The sequence below is a fragment of the Castor canadensis genome, chromosome 2 (genome assembly GCF_047511655.1).
Source record: "Castor canadensis chromosome 2, mCasCan1.hap1v2, whole genome shotgun sequence".
NCBI lineage: Eukaryota > Metazoa > Chordata > Mammalia > Rodentia > Castoridae > Castor > Castor canadensis.
This window is the reverse complement of record NC_133387.1, coordinates 186695557-186707149: the sequence shown is the minus strand read 5'-3', so window position 1 is coordinate 186707149 and position 11593 is coordinate 186695557. Positions and strand designations below refer to the sequence as shown.

General features: G+C 36.4%; 1 pseudogene; it reads left to right on the top strand.

The window, feature by feature from the left end:
- Positions 1–7350: 7350 nt before the first annotated feature.
- LOC109699285 (NXPE family member 4-like) lies at positions 7351–11250 on the top strand (annotated as a pseudogene).
- Positions 11251–11593: the final 343 nt, after the last annotated feature.

Here is an 11593-nt window from a genome sequence, read left to right as displayed (position 1 = left end):
TATTAGTCCTTTATCAGATGAGTAGCTGGCAAAAATTATACCCCATTCTGTGGGTGGTCTCCTAAGTCTGGTGACTATTTCTTCTCTTGTGTAGAAGCTCTCAGTTTGATGCAGTCCCTTTTGTTCATATTTTTCTCTTAGTTTCTGAGCCACTGGAGTTTTATTTAGGAAATCATTTCTTATGTCTATATGCTCTAGTGTATTTCCTACTACTTTCTGGAGTTGTTTCAAAGTTTCAGCCCTTATATTAAGGTCTTCGATCCACTTTGAGTTGATATATTGAAACAGGGTGAAGGACAGAGGTCTAGTTTCAGTCTTCTACATGTGGATATCCAGTTTTCCCAGCAACATTTGCTGAAGAGGCTCTTTTCTCCATTATGTACTTTGGGTTTCTTTGTTGAAAATCAGTTGGCTGTAGCTGTGTGGGTTTATGTTTGAGTCATTCTTGATGTTGCATCTTCCCTACTTCTTACATTCACCTTCCCAGGGCTAAACATCCTCTCCATATATTCATCTCATGCAAATGAATCTTTCTACCATGTAGTATAGCCTCCTTGGTGATAGGGTACATCTTGTTTGATTCCTGAAACCACAGTACCCATTTCTGTAACTGAGGATCAGTCTTCAGTGTATTTTCCCTGACATCTGCCCTTTGATTCACCTGATGGTGATGGGCTGCCCATTTTGCTTTGGCTCTTTTAGACCCTGACCAACATGTCTCTCACCCTACTCATTCTCCACAGATATACTATACTACATTATATGCTATATTCAAACTCTTAGCTACATTATCCTACTGGAGTCTAAGCTCCCATGTTTAAACCCCTCATGTTGAATGACACTTTGGTGGAAAGAAGAGTACTCAATCAAACATCATGAAGAAACACACATTTACTGCAAGGCTATCTTACACAATAACAACAAGAACCATATGTCTTGCTCACACTCGGTCTTGAAGCATTTGAAGGAAAATATGATTAAAAAGGACCTTTTCTTTTAAGCAAATGGGCAATAAATACATGAAGTACAATGGCTACCCATACTTGGTCATATCATATGTGTTGGAGTAATAGAAAGTGCTCTGAATCAGAAATCAAAATGATAGGAACACAGGACTCACCATTTCAAACTTTACCAGATGACCTGGATAAGTTATTTAAACTCTCTTCTGTGCTCTTGAGTCTTTAAATCAAGAATATCAAGTATACTTACCTCATAAAAATATAACAGTTTTACATTAAATATCAGTATCTACACAACTAAATTAAAGCCATAAATATGTGTGATTCAGAGTAGGCTGTTATCTTGGGTGGTTACTGGCACCAGGCTTGTAAAAAGCAGCTAAGCCAAACATTTGCAAATATTTTCTCTTCTGATAGGTTCATTAGAGCACAGCTGAGCAGTCCCAGATCCAACAGCTTTTTAATGGTCATTAGGTAAAGAAATGAACTAGTGTTAAGGCTACTTTGGTAGACTATGACCATCAATGTTGGAAGGATTATAAAAATCTGGAAGATCCTTATGAACGAGATCTTGATTCTTGCTTTTTTAAAATAAGATTGGAAGAATCGATGGATGTGCTCTCATGAGGAGCAGCATAAATGAGACCTATGAATGGAGCCACAGGGTAACCAGCTGATGCTTCCTGTGGATCCTGTGTATGAGGCCCAGACACCTGTTGTTTCTGATAACATTTCTATCATATCAAGAATTCAAATGCCAGGGGTGTATGAAATAAAAAGGGTACAAATGCTATATGGACTTAAATCTATAAAAGTAAGATCTCATTATCTTGGTCTGAGTTGTGATCAATATGGTTGTCTTGACTTCAATGTATTTAAGGTTCTTTCAGTTCAATTCAACAGTTGTTTGTATGTACTGTGCACAAGATAATATACACTTGAATCCTGGCAACTGGGTCTTAATGGAAGCTAGGAAGTTCAACTCTCCATGGGTGACTATGTCTATCATTCAAACTCCTGGCTTTGTTAACTTTTTCCTTGTCAGGCATTTATCCTATGCTTGCTAGAATTAGACTGCTGAAGTCCCAGGACATTGGAATCACTTCAGCATTTCATTTCTCCCTTCTCGCTCTGCTTGACCTGGAGTTGCAGTTTGTGATCTAGGCCCCTCCTTAAGGTGGAGCTGGCATGCTTCACATTTCTAAACTGGAACATACAGAGGATGTGAAGCCATGCCAAAAGTATCCACACTGCAACTTATATATTCCATTGGTTTTGGTTACAGGAAGGAAGTGTCCCAGTACCATGCTGGTGTCTCAGAAATAAACCTCTACACTGTGCTCACTGGAGTTCCTAGTTATGACACTGAACAAAGTCTTCACACTAAAGGTATGGAAATATTTGCAAAATTGAGGGGAAGTGGTAACACTTGTGGTTTTTGGTATAAAAGCCTTTAATGTCTATGTATAAATTGGGAGTTCAGGGTAGGAGGTGCTTCTTCAGGAGAATAATTTTGAGGGGTGGAAAATTTTAGAAGAGTCTCATTCAAACAATCTGATTTTTTTGGTATTACTGGGATTGAACTCAGGGCTTTGTGCATGCTCGAAAGGAGCTCTACCACTGAGCTACATCTCCAGTCCAAGCTATCTGATTCTAAAAGGCAACTTGAAATTCCAGACCAAAGGCAAATATTAATATAAATGAGAGAAAAACATTGATAAAGCCTCACAAATATTTTTTAAAAATTCAATCAATATGAGTTTTAAAAAGTTATTTTCAAGGTTGCAGTGTGAAAGAAAGGCTGGTACATACTTACAGAAGGGATTAAGGAAGCTAGAAAATCAATTATTTTAGAAGGGCTCTATGGTTCTCAGTGTCAAGATTTCCTGAAGTGTTTTAGCTGCTCTTTGTGTTTAAGGAACTAGAATAGGGAAATAGGAGGTGACCACAGCAACTTCACTACACATGAGCAAGCCAACATGCTTCAGGTTCTCGGCTGATCAGCTTCTTATATTTAGGGGTGGGGCTCCACGGAACATCTCTTCTATGGAATGTACAAGCTAACAAAGCCAAAGACAGCAACTGGGGGACCAAGGGCAACTGGGAGAACCAAGATTTAGTTCTGGGAGTAACTTGTCTAAGGATAAAAATAATCAACAGTCATAAAAATTTCATGTGTTTCCATGTTTTTCTGGTTTTTTTGTTTATAGAAATTTATTTGAATTGTTGGTTTAGTCTTCTGTCCCAGAGCATCCATCCAGTTGCCTTTCAAAGGTTAAGCTGCCAAGTTTGTTGCTGCCATAGAAACCGTTGCATTTATCAGGGTAGCAGTGCTGTCTACCTGCATTTCTCCAACTGAATTCTTTGGTGTCTAAGCAGGACTCTTGCCCTGTCTCTACATCCCAAGTAGATGGACTAACTACAGGTGCTTTCTACTACAGCAAGGAAGGTGTCTTTCAGTTGGTCACAAAGTCATCTAAAACAGCCTACTTTTATAGTCCGAAAGCAGGTGTGATGGTATGTACAAAAATGAAAGATTTTGTTTGTACCAATCATGGCATCACAGTCATGACAGTCCCTTATGCAAAATAAGGACTGTGTTTGCAATAGTTGCAGGTATTCAGCTGAGCCACCAGGAGAAGTGCTTGTCCACTGACCTAAATGGAAATGTCTCTAGGTGTATAGAATTTTTCTAAGGCTTATGGTAGCATGAACTCCAATGCAAATTATCTGCTGGTGTGGTGCCTTCAGGAGACAGTCATGCTTTGGGCTCAGAGTGGCTGTGGTCATTTTGTACTTTTCTCAAAGAGTCTGTAGTATGTTCAGAATAACTTGTGCTGGCGTGAGAACAGTCTGGCTGTCTGCTTGGTTGGTAGTCTTTCACTCAAGGCAGCCAAAGCCACAAAGAAAGGTCTGAGCACTGTCAATTAGGGAGTCAAATCACCAAGCGCCCAACGTCTAAGAACACTTACTAGAAAAATAAATATTCAAGAGGGTGCTTACAATAAAAGCTTATCATTAACATTCTTAGTACTTTATTTTGTTTTATATTAGTGCATATTAATTGTACAAAGGAGTTTCATTATGATACTTCTTTTCTGGCAGTTCTGGGGTTTGAAGTCAGGGCCTCATGCTTGGTAAGCAGGTGCTCTCCCACTTGTTCCACTCCACCAGCCCACCACTGATATTTCCATACAGGTATTTAATATACTGTGACAAAATTCACCCCCTCTGTTATGCTTTCTTATCCTCCTCCCCCTTTTCAAAACACTTTTAATAGGTTTTATTACTGTACTTTCATACATGTATATAAAGTACATGGATTATATTCACCCCCATTTGACCCTTTTCTTTTGCTTTGCCCTTCCTGGGTCCCACCTGCAATTCTCATTTTACACTCCTGATATTCGATTTTTAAGGTTTAGATTTCACATATGAGAGACAACATGTGATATTTGTCTTTCTCAGTCTGGCTTATTTCTCTTAACATAATGATCTCCAGTTACATCCATTTTCCTGCCAATGATACAATTTAACTTTTCTTTATGGCTGACTAATACTCTGTTGTGCATATATACCACATTTTTATCCATTCATTGGTTTCTGGGGACCTAGGCTGATTCCACAGTTTAGCTATTGTGAACAGTGCTGCCATGATCATGGGTATACAGGTATCCCAACCATATGCTGACTTACATTCCTTCAGATATATGCCCAGGAATGGTGTAGCGGGATCATATGGTGGTTCTATTTTTATTTTCTTGAACCTCCACACTGATTTCCATAGTAACTGCCCTAATTTACAGTCCCATCAACAGTGTAAAAAAATGGTCCTTTTCTCCCTCATCCTCACCAGCATTTGTTGTTGTTTCTTTTCTTGATGATGGCTGTTACAACTGGGGTGAGAGCTCGGTATAGTTTTGAATTGAATTTATTTTAAGGCTGAGGATGTTGAAAATTTCTGTATGTATTTATTATCAATTTGTACTTTTCTGTTCAATATATTTGTCTTTTTATTAATTGGATTGTTTGTTCTTTGGTGTTTAATTTTTAGAGCCCTTTATATCCTAGGGATATTAATTCCTTCTCTCTGTAGATTTTCTTTTGATTCTGGTAATTGTTTCATTTGCTGTGTAAAAGCTTTTTAATTTGATGCAATTTCATTTGTCAACTCTTGTTCTTATTTCCTGAGTAATTGGAGTCATGATAAGAAGGGTGTTAGTTAAGCATGTACTTTCAAGGTTTTTTTCTGTGTTTTTTTAGTAGTTTCAAATTTTCAGGCCCTACATTAAGATCTTTGATCCATTTTGAATTAATTCTTACACAAGGAGAGATGTGGTCTAGTTTCAGTCTTCTACATTTGGATATTCAGCTTTCCCAACATTTATCAAAGCGACTCTTTTCTCCAACATATATTTTTGGCACCTTTGTTGAACATCAGATGTTGTAGTTGTGTGGGCTTATTGCTAGACCTTATTGTCTATTCCATTGGTCTAGGTGAGTGTTTTTGTGTCAATACCATGCTGTTTTGTTACTATGGTTTTGTAGTATAATTTGAAGTCAGGTATTGTCATACCTCCAAAATTGTATATTTTGCTCATGATTGCTTTGGCAGGGTCTTTTGTGCCTCTATATGAATTTTAGGGTTAATTTTTCTATTTCTGTAAAAACCAACATTGGAATTTCTATAGAGATGGCATTGAATTTTTATAGGGATGCTTTCTGTAGTATAGACATTTCCACAGAATTCTGTTAATTTGTGAACATGAGAAGTCTTTCCATCTTCAAGTGTCTTCAATTTCTTTCTTCAGTGTTTTAGTTTTCATTGTAGTGGTATTCACAATCTTTTTATATTATAATACTTTAACAAATGGTATAAATATTATCATTTTAACAGTTTGTTAACCTTTGTACTAAAGACATAAGTGATTTACATATTACTATTACATTATTAAGGAATTCTGATTTTGATTGTGTACCTACTTTTGCCAATGAGCTTTATACTTTCACATGTTTTTATTTTATTAATTAACATCTATTTTCTTTCAGTTTGAAGAACTCTGTTATATTTTTTGTAAGATGGATTGGTAGTGATGATTAGCTTAGCTTTTATTTATCTAGGAATAATCATTTTTCACTAAATTTTAGTTTTTAAGATAAAAGATAAAACAGCAATAAGCATTTGTTCCCTAGTATGTAGTTAAAAACATTTACACAGTTTGTATGTGCAGTTGCCCTATAAGGTAGTTTTTTATAACCACCATTTTAAAAACTCCTTTGGGATCATTGAGTTTGGCTATCTCTTCCAAAATAAATTAATCAATGAAAACTGTAGTAACACTAATAAGAGTTTCTAAACAAAAGTACTCTGTATAAAAAACATATAAGAACTCCAAATCTAGTGTTATTTAATTTTTATACCACTTATTCTTCTATGAAAGATAAAAGTTGACTAATCAAAGATTATTACATTAAGCACTTTTTCTATTTAATTCTTACTCTATTGTATTTCTTGTCATTTTTGATACGGACTGCATTCAAGTTATCCATTTCCTTCCATCACTGGAACTTTATTATGAAGTCCTCATGCCCTGAAGCACCACTGAACCCAACAGTTTCACCAAATGACACTGAACTGAGAGTCAGGAAGATCCTAGAGAAACTAGCTAGACTAACTGACCCCACCCAGACCCTTCACCCATGTGAACACCACCACCAGTGCCACACACAGCACAGCCACCATCCTCAACCCTCAAAACACCTAGTACAGAGGGGACCAGCTGCACATTCTGCTGGAAGCAAGGGACCATGTGGGATGCAGGAAGGAGTACAGTGGGGACTTTCTGAGGGCCAGGATGTCTTCAATAGCTATAGAAGCAGATGCTTCTGAAAAAGTGACAGACTTCAACAATGGTTGATGCTCACTTCTTGTAGTATCCAAACTTTTTGAGTATTTAATCTTCTCTCTCTCTCTCTCTCTCTCTCTCTCTCTATATATATATATATATATATATAGGTAGATAGATAGATACATACATAGATATAGATATAGTATATATGGATATATATATATAGAGAGAGAGAGAGAGGAGAAAAATAAAAAAGAGAAATATGAAAGAGAATAAAGCTAAAAGTGAATGAAAATATATGTGAGTGCTCTAATAGGTTATTTCTGCATGTCAATAAATTGACTTGCATATATTCTGGGTACCTGTATCCTATGAACTAAGAGGCAAAAGAATGAAAATTCACTAAATGGTCTGAAATTGTTGACACAGTAATAAGCTTATCACTAAGAAATAACAGAAGCAATGTATAATCGTTCCTTTGAAACTTTTCTGATTTGAGGCCACAGATTAATTTATATATTTTTTTCCTTTTAAGGTCTAATGTGGGTGTGAAGATTATGGCAAAATTTAAAGTTATTAGTGTTTCCAAATACAATGTGAGTGCTTCTGTGTTTGTTGCATGATATTTACCATAAACCCACTTAAAGGGTTTCCTCTTTCTGCTGGACTTCTCAGTGTCTGAGTTCTATCAGCTTTCCTTAACAAAGGCTGGCCAAAGTATGAGGTCCATATATGAGTGAATGTTTGAAAAAGTAGGATATCACCTACCTGCCTTAGTAATGTATCTCATCACTGATCTACTCATGGGGTTACAGATTACCTATCATTATACACAACACACTTCGAACACAAAAACACTTCCAAATCATTGCCCAGTACTCACCTCATCCCCCACCTGTCCACACCACCCTCATCATGACCTCCCACATCACTTGTAGCTAAAGAATAACCATCTAGAGGTTTCTATCTTGTCATCAAAGAGTCAATTCATTACAATTTTCCCTCCCGATCTTTGTCACCTTTCCAACCATTTTTTTGCAAGGTAGAACTCCTACATTTCTATTTACTAATTTCTTATTGATTTGCCTTTTAAAAGCCATCTGATGATGATGATGGTAAGATGTGAATATATATGTGGGGATATCAGGCGGGGAACAGTGGGGGGGAGAAAGGAAGGATACTGAGGGGTGAAGGGGATCAAGTACACTACATATATACAAATAAGAAGAGCATAAGGAAACCACCAAACATATGTAATATAATTGAGGTTGTTAGCATGTTCAAGGTAAACTATATGTACGTATGTAATTATCACAATGAAATTCCCTCATATTGTTCTTGTATGCTAATTCAAAAGTAAAAATTTTTTTAAAAAGCAAAAACCATTTGAAATGATTTAAGTCAAAAAGTTTTTATGTATCCCTAAGGACATCACTAAAAGTTTGCTTATTTCTAAAATACTTATCCACACACAAGGAGAAACATGTACCTGATAGTAGAAATGGTATTTTTACTTCAAATATACAGGTACATACATATCAGTGGCTAAAAAAAAACCCCCGCTCCTTTTGATGATGAATAATCATCATCCAAAACCTGCCACCACAACATCTGATTCCCCCAGAATCTTAATAAACCAGTGACAAAGGGTGACTAAATGGCCTTCTTGCACTCTGCAACCTACAGATAGATCCATTCTGGTTGGCTACTATCCAAACCAAGTTAATTATTAATATTTTTAGATCACCCTGACTCTAACTCAAAGAAATTTTAGTTTGATGGGGCATCAAATAAACATTTGAAGACACAGGAAGAATATGTGACAAATATGGGGGCAAAGTGAGCTAAAATGATAGGATGAATGAGCTTTCACACTGTGCAAGATTAGAGAACATTGCATTCATAAGAGGCTGACAAATTAACTGTAACAAAAGCCCATTTTGTCTTGGAAAAAATGTGATTTTAAAATGAACATTAAAGGGTATCATTTAGGAAAAGTACACCAGGGAAAATTTTTACTGAAAAATAGTTATCTCATTATGAGGAATACATTAACAAGCCTAAGTACACTGCTGTTAAGAGAATACTTCAGAAATCTCTTAACAAATACTGATGAATAAGTTGATGTTTTAGAAGATCCTATCTTGCTGATTCTTTGACAGAAGAAACAGTTCCAATGAAAGAGAAATGCAACCCTGAATTCTCATCTATAATCCCCAGTGGCCATGTCTGGAAAAACGCATGGAATCCCATCTCCTGCAGTTTGGCTCCAGTGGAAATGAAAGACTGCCTCGCAGGAAAACTCGTATATCTGCTGGGAGATTCCATGATCCGTCAGTGGATGGAATACATCAAAGCCGGTATCAAAAGTAAGTCTGAGTAGAAGCCATTGTTGATATCCTTCTCAGGAACTTCATTCTCATTTCAGGGGAGAAAGGACTATGGGACATGCATCTTCTTTATAATACTTCTTACTCACAATGCACCAAAAGTCTTCACAATACACTGTGATCTTTTCTATAAAAGCTTACATTTGTCTTACCAGAAGTGAGCCAATGTAGCCAAGAAGAATTCACAAGAGAGGGAAAGTTTTAAGTTGTGACCTCTAGTAAATGATGAGTGCCTCACTACCTTACTTCCCTCTGCTACAAAACTAAGGGTCTGGTGATAATCTTTAGAATAACAGTATACAATGTGGATCTCTTAGGTCATCCAAACACTGGGTTATGGAGTTACTTACCCTCTTGAATTGATGTTTTAAGTCATGGTAGGAAGACTTCTCTTGTACATTTTGTTAAAAGTTGAATGCTGTGCCCAGAGTTTGCTTTGGAAAAGAAAATTGAAGTTATTTGGAAACACAATGAAGAATACAATTCTTACATTTTCTCACAATCATCCCTCTGCATTGTTATTTTACAACCTCACTGGTTGAGACTTCAAATATAGACCTTCTAAGTTGATGCATGGTACAAAACATTAATAATCATTGACTACATATTTTCTTCAGAAACTGCAGCTTTAAATAGCTGGCCTTTGTATTCTGCTAATGGCTTAAATATGATAAAATGGTAGAGGACTGCTTCCTATTCTGTATATGCTGTGCTTATTTTTACGAGGGTCAAGATCATGTAGACAATTTTCACAAAAATTGAGGAGACTTTAAGTATTAATTCTGTCACAAACTGTTTGATCTTGGGCATTTTGACTTCCTCTCTTGGTTTTCTTTTTCTATGACATGACAATTAAATACACCCACCAGGCTCTATGTACCTTTGTGTTGCCACCCACCACTTGTTTGTTGTCTTAATACTGTCATAATAAATCTGTGCTTTCTATCTCCCCCCCCCAAAAATACACATACTTGTTTAGTTGAGGAGAATGAATCCATCAGTCTAATAGATTCCTTTGTAAATAGTAGGGGAATTAATAAATGAGTAATATTACTATTGTTACTGAAGATTATACACTAAATTTCATTTATGCTTATGGAAGAAAACAGGAATTAGACTATAATCTCAGCTTTATTTGAATTTACAGGTTAGTTGGGAAAATCAGTTGACTCAGTTTTTCAATGTAACGAACACCAATTAGTAGCTTTGAATATCTTGAACTAAGCTCAGATCACAAGCAACAAATTATATAAAAATGATAATTACAAAACCTAACGCATCATCCTCTAATGATGTTCTTCTCAACGTAAGTATATTTCAATCTGCATGGCTCTACAAGAGGGCAAACATAATCTCACATTTGTATAACTCTTTTAAATGTGCAAGAAAATTTCAAGACTATGTCCTCAATTAAACCTGTAAGAAATCAGACATGATTAGTATAACGCTGAACTCCAAATCTTTTATCTTATGTAATTTTGTAACTCTGTTCTTTTTTCATTGGTCATTTGCACTGAAGTCAGTGGATCTGCATGAATTTGGAAAATTGCAACACCAGGTTGCTGTGGATTTGGATAGGAATATCAAAATCCAGTGGCAAAAACATGGCTACCCCTTGATTGGATCATTGCTCTATTCTGTCAGAGACGGAAAACGTGGCCGGGGTAATTGTCAGAACTGGAGGGGAGAAGAATACTGTCATTGTTATTTCTCTGAGCCAGAATTTCAGACCTTTTCCCATTGATGTTTTTATCTGAAGGGCCCTTAATGTCTACAAAGCTGTTCAGTCGTCTTCTGAGAAGCCCAGACACTATGGTTATCATCAAGACAGAAAACATCAGGGAGATGCATAATGACGCAGAAAGATTCAGTGACTTTCATGGTTACATTCAATATCTCATCATCAAGGACATTTTCCAGGATCTCCACGTGGGTGTCATTGATGCCTGGGATATAACAATTGCATATGGCACAAATGATGTCCACCCACCTCAACATGTAGTTGGAAATCAAATTAATGTATTCTTAAACTATATTTGCTAGGTAACACATATCTCTGAAAATCATTCAAGTAAATCATTGTACTCATGGGTGTCCACAAACTTGGCAGGTGCCTTATTTGACTCGGAACTCCTAGTTAGCCTGAGAAGATCATCTGCATTGTGCCTGACATGGATTCATGAGTTCAGCCAAACAGTGTGTTTCTAAACTGGGATTCCCCTTAAATATGAAGCTGAGAAGAGACATGGAATATTTCTATCCTTCTTCATCAAAGCCATGCAGATGGAAAGTTAAGGCCTCCATGAGTAAAAGTCTTCTCTCTAATATATGTAGATCCAGAGTAATATTTGGAGAAACCAGTTTAATTTCCTTTTTCTACCATTAAAGACAG